The sequence below is a fragment of the Schistocerca piceifrons genome, chromosome 3, assembly GCF_021461385.2.
Source record: "Schistocerca piceifrons isolate TAMUIC-IGC-003096 chromosome 3, iqSchPice1.1, whole genome shotgun sequence".
NCBI lineage: Eukaryota > Metazoa > Arthropoda > Insecta > Orthoptera > Acrididae > Schistocerca > Schistocerca piceifrons.
The window spans coordinates 877,555,894-877,566,988 of NC_060140.1; the positions used below are offsets into that span (position 1 = coordinate 877,555,894).

The window sequence follows — 11,095 nt, forward strand, 5'->3', positions numbered from 1 at the left end:
TTAAAGCCATTGCTGTAGGTCGCCATTGCAGAAATGTCGATCTCAAGAAGTGCCACTAACAATCAGAATGCTTATGTGGTGTCAACACAATGGATGTCCAGCACATAATGCCTTTCATGCACATCATGTTCTGAACTGCCGGATGGATTGGTCGAGGAGGAAGAGTTACTTGGCCAGCTAAGTCTCCTGTTTTAAATCCTCTTGACTTTTCTCTTTGGGGATGCATTAAAGACGTTGACTATCGCTATACTCCAACAACTCCAGAGGACATGCAGGAACATATCGTGCTTGCTTGTACTTCTCTTCAATGGAAGCGGTAAATAATTTTTTCACTCAACGAGTGCACCAGAGTATCGGTATCCAGGGTGACCACTTTGAGCACTTTTGAATGTTCTACTCCTGAGCAATGGTACAAGAGAGTCGATGTCAATTTTGTGTTATGTTTTTACTTCACTCTCATTTGTTTTCTGACAACTGCAGCAGGTAGATGAGTTTCAGCAGGTAGACGAGTTTGTGATCCCGGGCTCAAAGTCAGTGTTGTGTTACGTAATTAGCAACAGTTTGTTTCAGTAAATGGTACACTGTGATACCTTTCTGAATAGCTCTTTAGGAAAGGAAATGACTAACCCAATAAAAAATACAGGGTGCCGCTTAAAGTCATACCGCTATTCAAATCTTTATAAAAAACAAAGCTACAATGAAGGCAATGATGCTGACTGATGCCCCCTGATGGCTAAAGAACATTTGCTTGAAACATTTTATAATTTGCATCTGGACAATCAGTTATTTAGGGTGCTCAAGATAAATGGGACACCCTGTATATGGCAATATATGCAAATACCACAGCTTGCAAAAGACATTGTCATGGTAGTGAAGACTTCAGAACTGAATAAGGAGTCAAACAGGGGATTCCATATCACCAGAGTTCAGCTTGCAAAAGACATTGTCATGGTAGTGAAGACTTCAGAACTGAATAAGGAGTCAGACAAGGAGATTCCATATCACCAAAGTTGTTTACAGAGTCCTAGTGGAAGTGTTCAGACCCATAAACTGTGAAAACAAAGAAACAATGTGTCTAAATTGGACATATACGAACTGTGATAAATTTATTGATGAGATTGTACTGCCTGCCACTCATGTAGGTAAATAGAAGATTGTTGCACAGAAATTGTGAAAATAGATAAGAAAATTAATTGTAATACTATTTAATCTATATGCAATAAAAAATCAGAAAGAAAATAGTACAAATTAACAATGTAGCCAGACCCAGCCTAAAATCCCTTACATAAGTTAACCACGATGAGACCAGGGAATACTGAGCTGACACAAAAGTTCAACATCCTAATGCAAAAACAACTGTTAATCTCCACCAAGAACACCAGAAGTGGCAGGTGACAACAGCACAGCAAAAACCAAAGCACTGTGATCCAGAGGTGGCCCAAACATGTTAAAAAATGTGAAGCTATAGAACCAATTTTAGAGTTTCTGTATTCACAGCTGCTGGAGATGATGACTGGATAACAGGAAAATAAATAAGGAAAGTGTAAAAATAGCCTGAAGTATCTTTGATCAATGATTTTAGTTTACAAAATTAAGCTTCCAATTAGTGTGAAACAAAAATTTTACCACTTCTGGAAAGATTTACCTCTTCCCACTTACTACAGTGAGACTGTACTTCAAAGATGGATGCCATTCAAAAACGTACAGTGATGGGAATTGCTAGGAGAGATAGAAAGATGAATAAATGTATTGGTATGTAGAATGCAAGAAATAATTGTGTGTAATAAATCTGAAATTGGGATTGAGAATGCATTTATCTAGGTGAATGGATGGTAAACAGACAAAGGAAGTTACTTGCTGGATACAAGAAGATAAATTAAGACCTAAATAATGATATCATAGGTAGCCTGAAGAGCTTCTGATGCAATGTGAAAATCAGTACTGTTCATTATTGAATCATACAAAAGCTGTGCAGGTTGACATTCAGAAACAGTATTCTGTTGTCCCATTACAAACAGATGAAACCATTTAATTTGCGATGCATCACTTTTCAAAATGATCTTATTAAATTACTGCAGCTATTGAAATCATTTCCATAAATTAATATGAAATTCTTATTTAGAGAATTTAATTTATGGGAAGTGTATTATAAGCTATTGTAATTTTATGTTATCATCACGAAATTCGTTGCAGGAATAGTACTACTTTTCTGTTAATACGTATCACAATGCCTTTATTAATATACCGTGTGCTGTACAGTGAATAATCTTTTCAGTTTAAATTCATTTACATGTATTGTAGAGTCTGTGCATACATATGAGTATGGGCCATGAAACTTCTGTTATTTCTTACTTCATTTGTTTCTAATTCTTTTGGTATGTGTTATACATTTTTTGACATGTTACTTACAATTGATTCAAAATATGAGTGCTCATGTTTTTGAATTGGACAGTACAGACATTGCAAATACTTAACCATATAGTTTATTTGCTGATTGGTTTGTGCATGTGTGGCCTAGGCCAGATTTTATTCCAGACATATCCCAAGGAATTTGTTGTGATCTATTTTTTGAAGCTGTTGGTTTTTGTGAACGATTTGGAATTTTTTATTAATTACTTAGGCTTACACTGCATAATCTGGATTTACTCAAAGTTTATTTTTTGATCATTTGTATGTAATCAGGTATCTAAGTTCGTGGAACTCCAGTATGTAATGGTGACAGGAAGTAAATCACGCTATATGTATGGAGTGTAACAACCACTTTATTGAGGAAAAAACAATACATATGATAGTACACGTCTGCACACCAAAATGTCCAAGACTGCACTGCCAAGTCAGAGAGAGCCTGTTCCAAAGCTCTCACTGGTCAGCAATGCTGCTGTTCCCACAGAGCTCCCCACCCTGGTAGTGCAGAGCCTGCTGGAGAGCTGATGGCCAGGGGCGGGGGGGAGGGGGGGGGGGGGGTGCTGCCACAAGTACAAGCTGTACGCCGAAAGACAGTTCATAAACACGCAGGTGTGCAAATGGTGTGGCCTGCAGAGGAAGCATGGTGGTTGGTGGGGAAGAGGGCATGTCAGGATGCGCATCAGGGCCAGGGAGCACAGGCATGATGCGTTGATGGTGAGTTCATGAAAATATAAGAGGTATTAGAGATAAAGTTAGTGAACTGCTTATAGATGTTGACTCTGAAATTATTGGTATATCACAGGATCACTTAAATAATTTGACAATTCAGAGGCTTCCTTTAGCAGATACAGATTAGCTGGCTGTTTCTCAAGCAGTGGGGTGTGACTATGTACTTAAAAATCAGTATTTCATTTGAGTCCATAGACCTATCACAACACTGCACTGAACAGATATTTGAATGTTGTGCAGGTGCAGTTGAATTTAGTGAAACTAAACTTCTGATTGTTGTTGTTTATAGGGCCCCTAACTCCAACTTTAGAGCATTTCTGCTCAAGCTAGAGAGGGTTCTTGATTCACTTTGTAGGAAGTACCAGAAACTAGTTATATGTGCTGACTTCAATATTAATTTTGTCTAGATGGGCATTCTGTTAGTAAAAGTGTGAATGGCCTTTCAGACCATGATGCACAAATTTTAACACTAAAAGGCTTTTGTACTCAAACCAATGTCATATTTAATTACAAACTATGTAGGAAAGTTAATCCAAGAGAGAGAGTTTTTTAAACCTTGTCAAGGAACAAGAGTGGCAGGATGTTTATAGTGCCGATAACATAGATGTTAAATACAGTGCTTTCCTTAATACATTTCACATTATCTGTGAGAGTTGCTTTCCATTAGAACATTCTAAATGGGGTACTAGCAGTAATAGGCAGCCCGGGTGGCTGACTAGTGGGATAAGGATATCTTGTAGAACAAAGCGGGAATTATATCAAAATGTTAGAAGTCGTCACAATCAAGCTACAGTAGCCCATTACAAACAGTATTGTAAGGTGCTTAAAATGTTATTACGAAGGCAAAGAGTATGTGACATGCAAATAGGATAGCTAATTCAAAGGATAAAATTAAAACCATATGGTCGGTTGTGAAGGAAGTGTCTGGTCAGCAGCACAAGGTCAACGATATAAAGTCAGTTCCCAGTAAAAATATTTCTGTTACTGATAAATCAGATATATGTACAGTATTTAACAATCATTTTCTGAGCATTGCTGGTGAATTAAATAAAACTTTAGCTTCTACAGGAAATCATATAACTTCCTTGGCAAATGCCTTTCTGAGATTGATGTCTGAAATACTCCTCTGTGATAGAGACAAGAAAGAGACTGAGTCAATAATTAAATCGCTGAAGACTAAGGACTCTCATGGTTATGATGGATTAATATTAAAGTACTGTGCTGCGCATGTTATCCCTGTATGTAGCCATATTTGTAATTTTTCCTTTAGGAATGGTCAGGTTCCTGAGCAATTTAAGTACTAAGTAGTAAAGCCGCTTTATAAAAAGGGAGAAGGGGATAATGTAGATAATTTTAGACCTATTTCTATGCCATCAGTGTTTGCAAAAGTTATTGAAAAGGCTGTGTACGTAAGGATACTTGATCATTTTATACCACACGATTTGCTATCAAATGTTCCGGTTGGTTTTAGAAGTCATTTATCAACTGAAAATGCTATATTCTTTTTTCTCTGTGAGGTACTGGATGGGCTAAACAAAAGGTTTTGAACGCTTGGCATATTTTTTGGTTTAACTAAGGCATTTGATTGTGTTGATCACAAAATATCGCTTCAGAAGTTGGACCATTACGGAATACGGGGAGTAACTCACAATTGGTTCACCTGTCACTTTAGCAACAGGCAGCAAAAGGTCATTATTCACAATGTTGATAATGGCTGTGATGTGGGGTCTGAGTGGAGTTCTGTCAAGTGGGGGGTGCCCCAGGGAGCAGTGTTGGGGCCTCTCTTGTTCCTTATTTATATAAATGATATGCCCTCTAGTATTACGGGTAACTCTAAAATATTTCTGTTTGCTGATGACACTGGCGTGGTAGTAAAGGATGTTAGGTGCAACATTGGCTCGGTTTCAAATAGTGCAGTACATGACCTAAGTTCATGGCTTGTAGAAAATAAACTAATGCTAAATCACATAAGTCTCTGTTTTTACAGTTTCTAACACACAATTCAACAAAATCGGACATTTTAATTTCACAGAATGGGCATATGATTAGTGAAACTGAACAGTTCAAATTTCTATGTGTTCAGATAGACAGTAAGCAGTTGTGGAAAGCCCACGTTCAGAATCTTATCCAAAGACATAATATTGCCATTTTAACTATTCGAACGGTATCAGAAGTGAGTGATCGTTCGACACGAAAATTAGTCTACTTTGCTTATTTTCATTCTCTTGTGTCATATGATATTATATTTTGGGGTAACTCTTCCCATTCTAAAAGGATATTTTTGGCTCAGGAACGGGCAGTTCGAGCAATAAGTGGTGTAAGTTCAGGAACCTCTTGTTGACCCCTGTTCATGAGTCTGGGTGTTTTTACATTGGCCTCTCAGTATATATATGTCCCTTATTGTCATTTCTTGTTAACGGTATTAGCTTATTCCCAAGAATAAGCAGCTTTCACTCGGTTAATATTTGGCAGAAATCAAACCTGCATTTGGATCCGACTTCCTTAACTCTTGTGCAGAAAGCTGTGTAGTATACTGCTGCATCCATTTTCAATAAGCTACCACTCAAATTCAAAAATCTTAGCAGTAATCCACACACTTTCAAATTGAAACTGAAGAGTTTCCTCATGTGTCACTCCTATTCTGTCGAGGAGTTCCTTGAAAAATTAAGCTGATTCTTATTGTATTGTTGATTGCATTTACTTAAACTTATGGACTGACTATTTTCGGTTCATAAACATTTATTGTTATCTGTTATTACTTTTATGTTATAATTTCACGTACTGGCACATTCCATGACCTTGGAGATTTGCTCCTCAATTTGGTCCTACGGAACTTGATGTGTAAATAAAATAAATAAATAAAATCAGCATGTGTCCAGACCAATTTGAGTCTGCTGAGAGAGAGTGCAGCAATATATTGAACGTATGATTGCCGCAAAGAAGCACTTTATGGGGTGCCAAATAAGGGGATTGAGGGGCCGCACAGATAGTGTCATCAAGAAACGTGATGACTCTGCAGTCACAATCTTTGGAGAGGAAAATTTTTGACATAGAATGAGGGGAAAGAGGAGGCGTATGGAGTTTGAAGACGTGCCTTCTCACTTGGTCAACAAGGGAGGACAGAGGAGGTGTGACAGAGGGAGGTTGGTCCAAAACGAAATTCACTCAGGTGAGGAAGTGTCTCAATGTACAGCGGCTCTGCAAGTGAGGCATCCAGGCCACGTTTATGAGCTGTGTGCACACACCGAAGAATCCAATCAGTCCAGTTACCTCTGTGGCACCTTAGAATCATGTTGAGGGTACGGTGCGACTTCTCAACTAGTATGTTTCTTTGTAGATGATTATGCAGTTCTTTGTAGCATGTGATGCCGCACAAGTTGCAAATGTTGAAAAATAAGGATGATTCAATCTGTCTGCCCTGGTTTGTGGTGATGGACAAGGGACATCCAAAATGAGCAGATAACTAGACCCTTCACAGCAGTTACTGCCATAATGTCTGGGGGGAGGGGGGGGGGGGGGGGTCGTTGCCTCCACCCATCACATCACATGGTCAATTACGTAACACTGACTGGTTGAGGGAGGAATGGGATGTATGAGATTGATGTGTGTATGCTGAAATTGACCCTTCGGTGGCCAAGAGGGGGCTGCATGTGCTATGAGGTTTTGTTTGTTAATAGGGAACATGTGCTCTTGTACATCTTGTCTATCTTGATCTACATAGATACTTCACAATCCACCGTACGGCATTTGGCAGAGGGCACCTTGTACCACTACTAGTCATTTCCTTTCCACTCACAAACAGAATGAGGCAAAAACGACTGTCTTTATGCCTCATTATGAGCCCTACTTTCTTGTATCTTTTCTTCATGATCCTTACACGCAATGTATGTTGGTGGCAGTAGAATAGTTTGGCAGTCAGCTTCAAATGTTGGTTGTCTAAATTTTCTCAATAGTGTTTCTTGAAATAAATGTCACCTACCCTCCAGGGATTCGCATTTGAGTTACTAAATCTTGATGTTTCGGTAAAAAAATCACTCATTTATATGGTTAGTCATTGGTCACACTCCAGGATGTGCAAGGTTGTGATATTGCTCAAAGATCGAGCAGTGAAAAGGCTGAGGCACAAGGGGACATGACCAGTTCTGTGACGTTTCACAGAGAACTGCCCAATTAATGCCCTGTATGAGCCTGGGTTCAATGTGAAGGTTGTGGAATTGTTAAGTAGATCTTGGAATTGCTGGTCACTATGTTGTGCCTGTGCAAATTCCTTGTAATCATTGTGGATGGAAATAAGACTAATGCACAAGAGGCAAACAGCTACAATGTTGTCAGCCCCTTTTACATGCTGGACATGGGTTATGTATTGTGCACTGTACACATTTGTCCGTATTGCCTATGGCATTCGTCTTTGGGGGGTTATGGATAGCATTCTTGAGTGGTCAGTGATCAGGGTACATAACAAAGAGAGTGAAATGCCACATTGCAGAGTGTGGCTTAACCAAAATAAAACATGCAAAATGACTGAGTTGGGGTTTAAGTACACATCATTCACCTTTCAACAAATTTAATTGTGATTAAAAAAAACAGTATATATATACTAATACAAAACAGTTTCTGAGGTCACCAACATTCACTTTTTACAGAATTTAAAAAGGGAAACTGGGGATATGAACAACACTTTTAAAATGAAACAGGGCCAGTTATCAAATTATGACTTTTTACAGACAAGTTCATAAACTGGAGATCTTTAATGTCAAATTACGACCAAATGTTATGATCATTCAAACTACAAACTATTTATATTTCAACAAACACTATAAATAGACAAGTTCACAAACTGGAAATCTTTATTGTCAAATGATCATTTACACTCCTTACCCTCTCCCTTAAAACCCACATCCTTTCGTCTTTCCCTCTCCTTCCCTCTTTCCTGATGAAGCAACCTTGGGTTGCGAAAGCTTGAAATTTGTGTGTGTGTTTGCGTGTTTTTTATTGTCTCTGATAACATACCAACGCTTTCTCGTTTGGAAAGTTACAGCATCTTTGTTAAAGGGCATAACTTGGGAAAATGGTAATGTGTGCAAATAAGTTAAATAAAATTTTCTGTTACTTTTGACAGGAACATTACAGACTTGCCACATTAAATAAACTACTAAACCAAAAGAGTTAGCAGTTTACAACAGGAGCTGTGTTTTTTTGAAGAAAAAAAAAAAAAAAAGATGCAACTTGGTCAAGTTCAAAAAATATTACAGTGTTAAAACAAAGAGTACTAAACTGGCACAGGTTAACTGGCCGCTTAGACCCTTAGAAGGAGAAAAACAACAGTTATGTAAAAGAGCTACTAGATTACAATTACAAAAGTTAGCAAGTGTCAAACTCCACTGACCCCTTAGGCCCTTAGAATGAGGAAGACCGCGATTACACGAAACAGTTAACAGATTACAATTACATAACTTGGCAAGCAGCGACCTCCTCGGCAAAGATGGTGCAGGTCGGCATGGCATGTAGATGCAGAGCTACAAGGCACTGCAGCCTAAGAGTTCCATAAGGTTTTACATCCGACTTACTGTGGTGCTGGAACAGACTAAAGCTGCATTTAAGTCCAGATCACAGCAACATGCTCAACACTGCCACAATTGTGGTGCTGGGCACTGTGGGTATTACAAAGATGGCACAGTAGAAAAATAATTCCAGAAGTATTGCCAAGCATGGACTAAGAAATCTAAATAACCAGAAAATTGAAACTTCCTGGCAGATTAAAACTGTGTGCTCGACCGAGACTCGAACTCGGGACCTTTGCCTTTCGCGGGCAAGTGCTCTACCAACTGAGCTACCGAAGCACGACTCACGCCCGGTACTCACAGCTTTACTTCTGCCAGTACCTCGTCTCCTACCTTCCAAACTTTACAGAAGCTCTCCTGCGAACCATGCAGAACTAGCACTCCTGAAAGAAAGGATATTGCGGAGACATGGCTTAGCCACAGCCTGGGGGATGTTTCCAGGATGAGATTTTCACTCTGCAGCGGAGTGTGCGCTGATATGAAACTTCCTGGCAGAGTGAAAATCTCATTTTGGAAACATCCCCCAGGCTGTGGCTAAGCCATGTCTCCGCAATATCCTTTCTTTCAGGAGTGCTAGTTCTGCATGGTTCGCAGGAGAGCTTCTGTAAAGTTTGGAAGGTAGGAGACGAGGTACTGGCAGAAGTAAAGCTGTGAGTACCGGGCGTGAGTCGTGCTTCGGTAGCTCAGTTGGTAGAGCACTTGCCCGCGAAAGGCAAAGGTCCCGAGTTCGAGTCTCGGTCGGGCACACAGTTTTAATCTGCCAGGAAGTTTCATACTGGAACCAGAAAATTGCAGCTCAACTAGATCCTCTCCAATTTACAAAGGCACTGGTGAAGGGACAGGCAGGGCAACAAGACTCTTACCCAGTGGAACAGTCATGCACATGTGTAAAAATTTGATCTACCCTTTCACAGAAGAAGTGGATTTCTCAAAACCAAAATTCACAGTAGGCAAACTAGTAACAAAGGAGCTTAATTCTGTGGCCACGGATCAGATACCAAGCACAACTGTGTAGATTACCAGATGGCAAACTGATCAATTTCAGAAGACTTTAGTAAACTCGACACTAAAAGAGCCATTGTACTCATGCAAACTTCCCAGTGCCCAAAGTCAGTATGCCTTGCCACAAATTCAAGCCACGTGACCCCCCCCCCCCCCCTCTCACTACTTCCCACAGCAACACCTCCTTTCCCTGATTGGAACACCACCACCACATTCCCTAGATAAACAACACTCTCAATAATGCAGCTGAAAACTTGCGCAGATGAGATGGGGAATTTGTAAAAGGAAAGGGAGCCAACAAGGCTCGAAGGTATACTTCAGTGTTGTTTTGAAAATAGCACACAGCTTCATAGACTGCTAAGAGTTCTCTGTTGAAAGCAGACCATTTGCATCGTGATGGCAAAAGCTCGTGGGAATAGAAGTGCAGGGGCTGTTGGGAGCAATTGATTTCCTGTTGCAATACAGCGCCAATGGTCGGATCACTAGCACACGCTGTAATTGAGAGTTGTGCATCAGGGAGAGGATGTGCTAAGGTGATGGCCTGATGGTATTGGGTGTTTGCTTTCCCACTTCCTCTTTTGTGACTTTTTATGTAGTTGCTTTGCCTATCAATTAACAGTATGTCTGAGAAGAGTACTTCATCTAATAACTGATTAGATAGTGGGTGTCTGATTTCCATCCATCTGTTTTCCTTGGCAGGATTCCATTCCAACCCACTGTGTTTCAATTTCTTAATACTGTGTTGCCCTTTCTGTACATTTTGTCATAATTTCCTTAAACATAATTAACTAAACCCTTTTTTCCAGATTTATTTCAAGGATTATCTCTGGATAACTATCACATCAACTGCTGTGATGTTCCCCTGTAAATATATGTGCGCTTAGATTGAAATACCTTGATATCTTGAAACTCTGAAATGCTACATCTGTAAGTATATATTCTTTGAGCCATGTTGATGCAGCTCAGTTGACTTCATTACCACTGCAGTTGTCTTTTTGTTGAAATCTGAGAATCTTCAACCAATTTCAGTTTGCCACCAATAAATACAAAGTATCTTTTCACTCAGTAACTCCATATAACATGTCTCAAATGTACAGTAACTTTTGTCATTATGAAAGTTAAATACGAGAGAACACTGCTTCTGTATCTAACATCTGAGACTAACATTAGACAAATGGTGAGTGACATTAGACAAATGGTGACTGACATTAGACAAATGGCGAATGACATGTTTGACTGTGGAAATGGAAAACATTCTTAGTACAGTTTTTCCAAAAAACAAATATTCAGCGCTATTGAGTTATCAACTCTCTGTTGCATGTCTCTAGACTTGATCCAGGCTCCAAATCTTAGAGAAAGCCTTTCAAACATGCTGTAGTAGATGGTAAATGGTCTTT

General features: G+C 39.4%; 1 non-coding gene across 1 annotated transcript; it reads right to left on the reverse strand.

The window, feature by feature from the left end:
* Nucleotides 1–8,901: 8,901 nt before the first annotated feature.
* On the reverse strand, nucleotides 8,902–8,976 carry Trnas-cga. The gene has a single exon. It is a non-coding gene; the product is annotated as a tRNA-Ser (tRNA).
* Nucleotides 8,977–11,095: the final 2,119 nt, after the last annotated feature.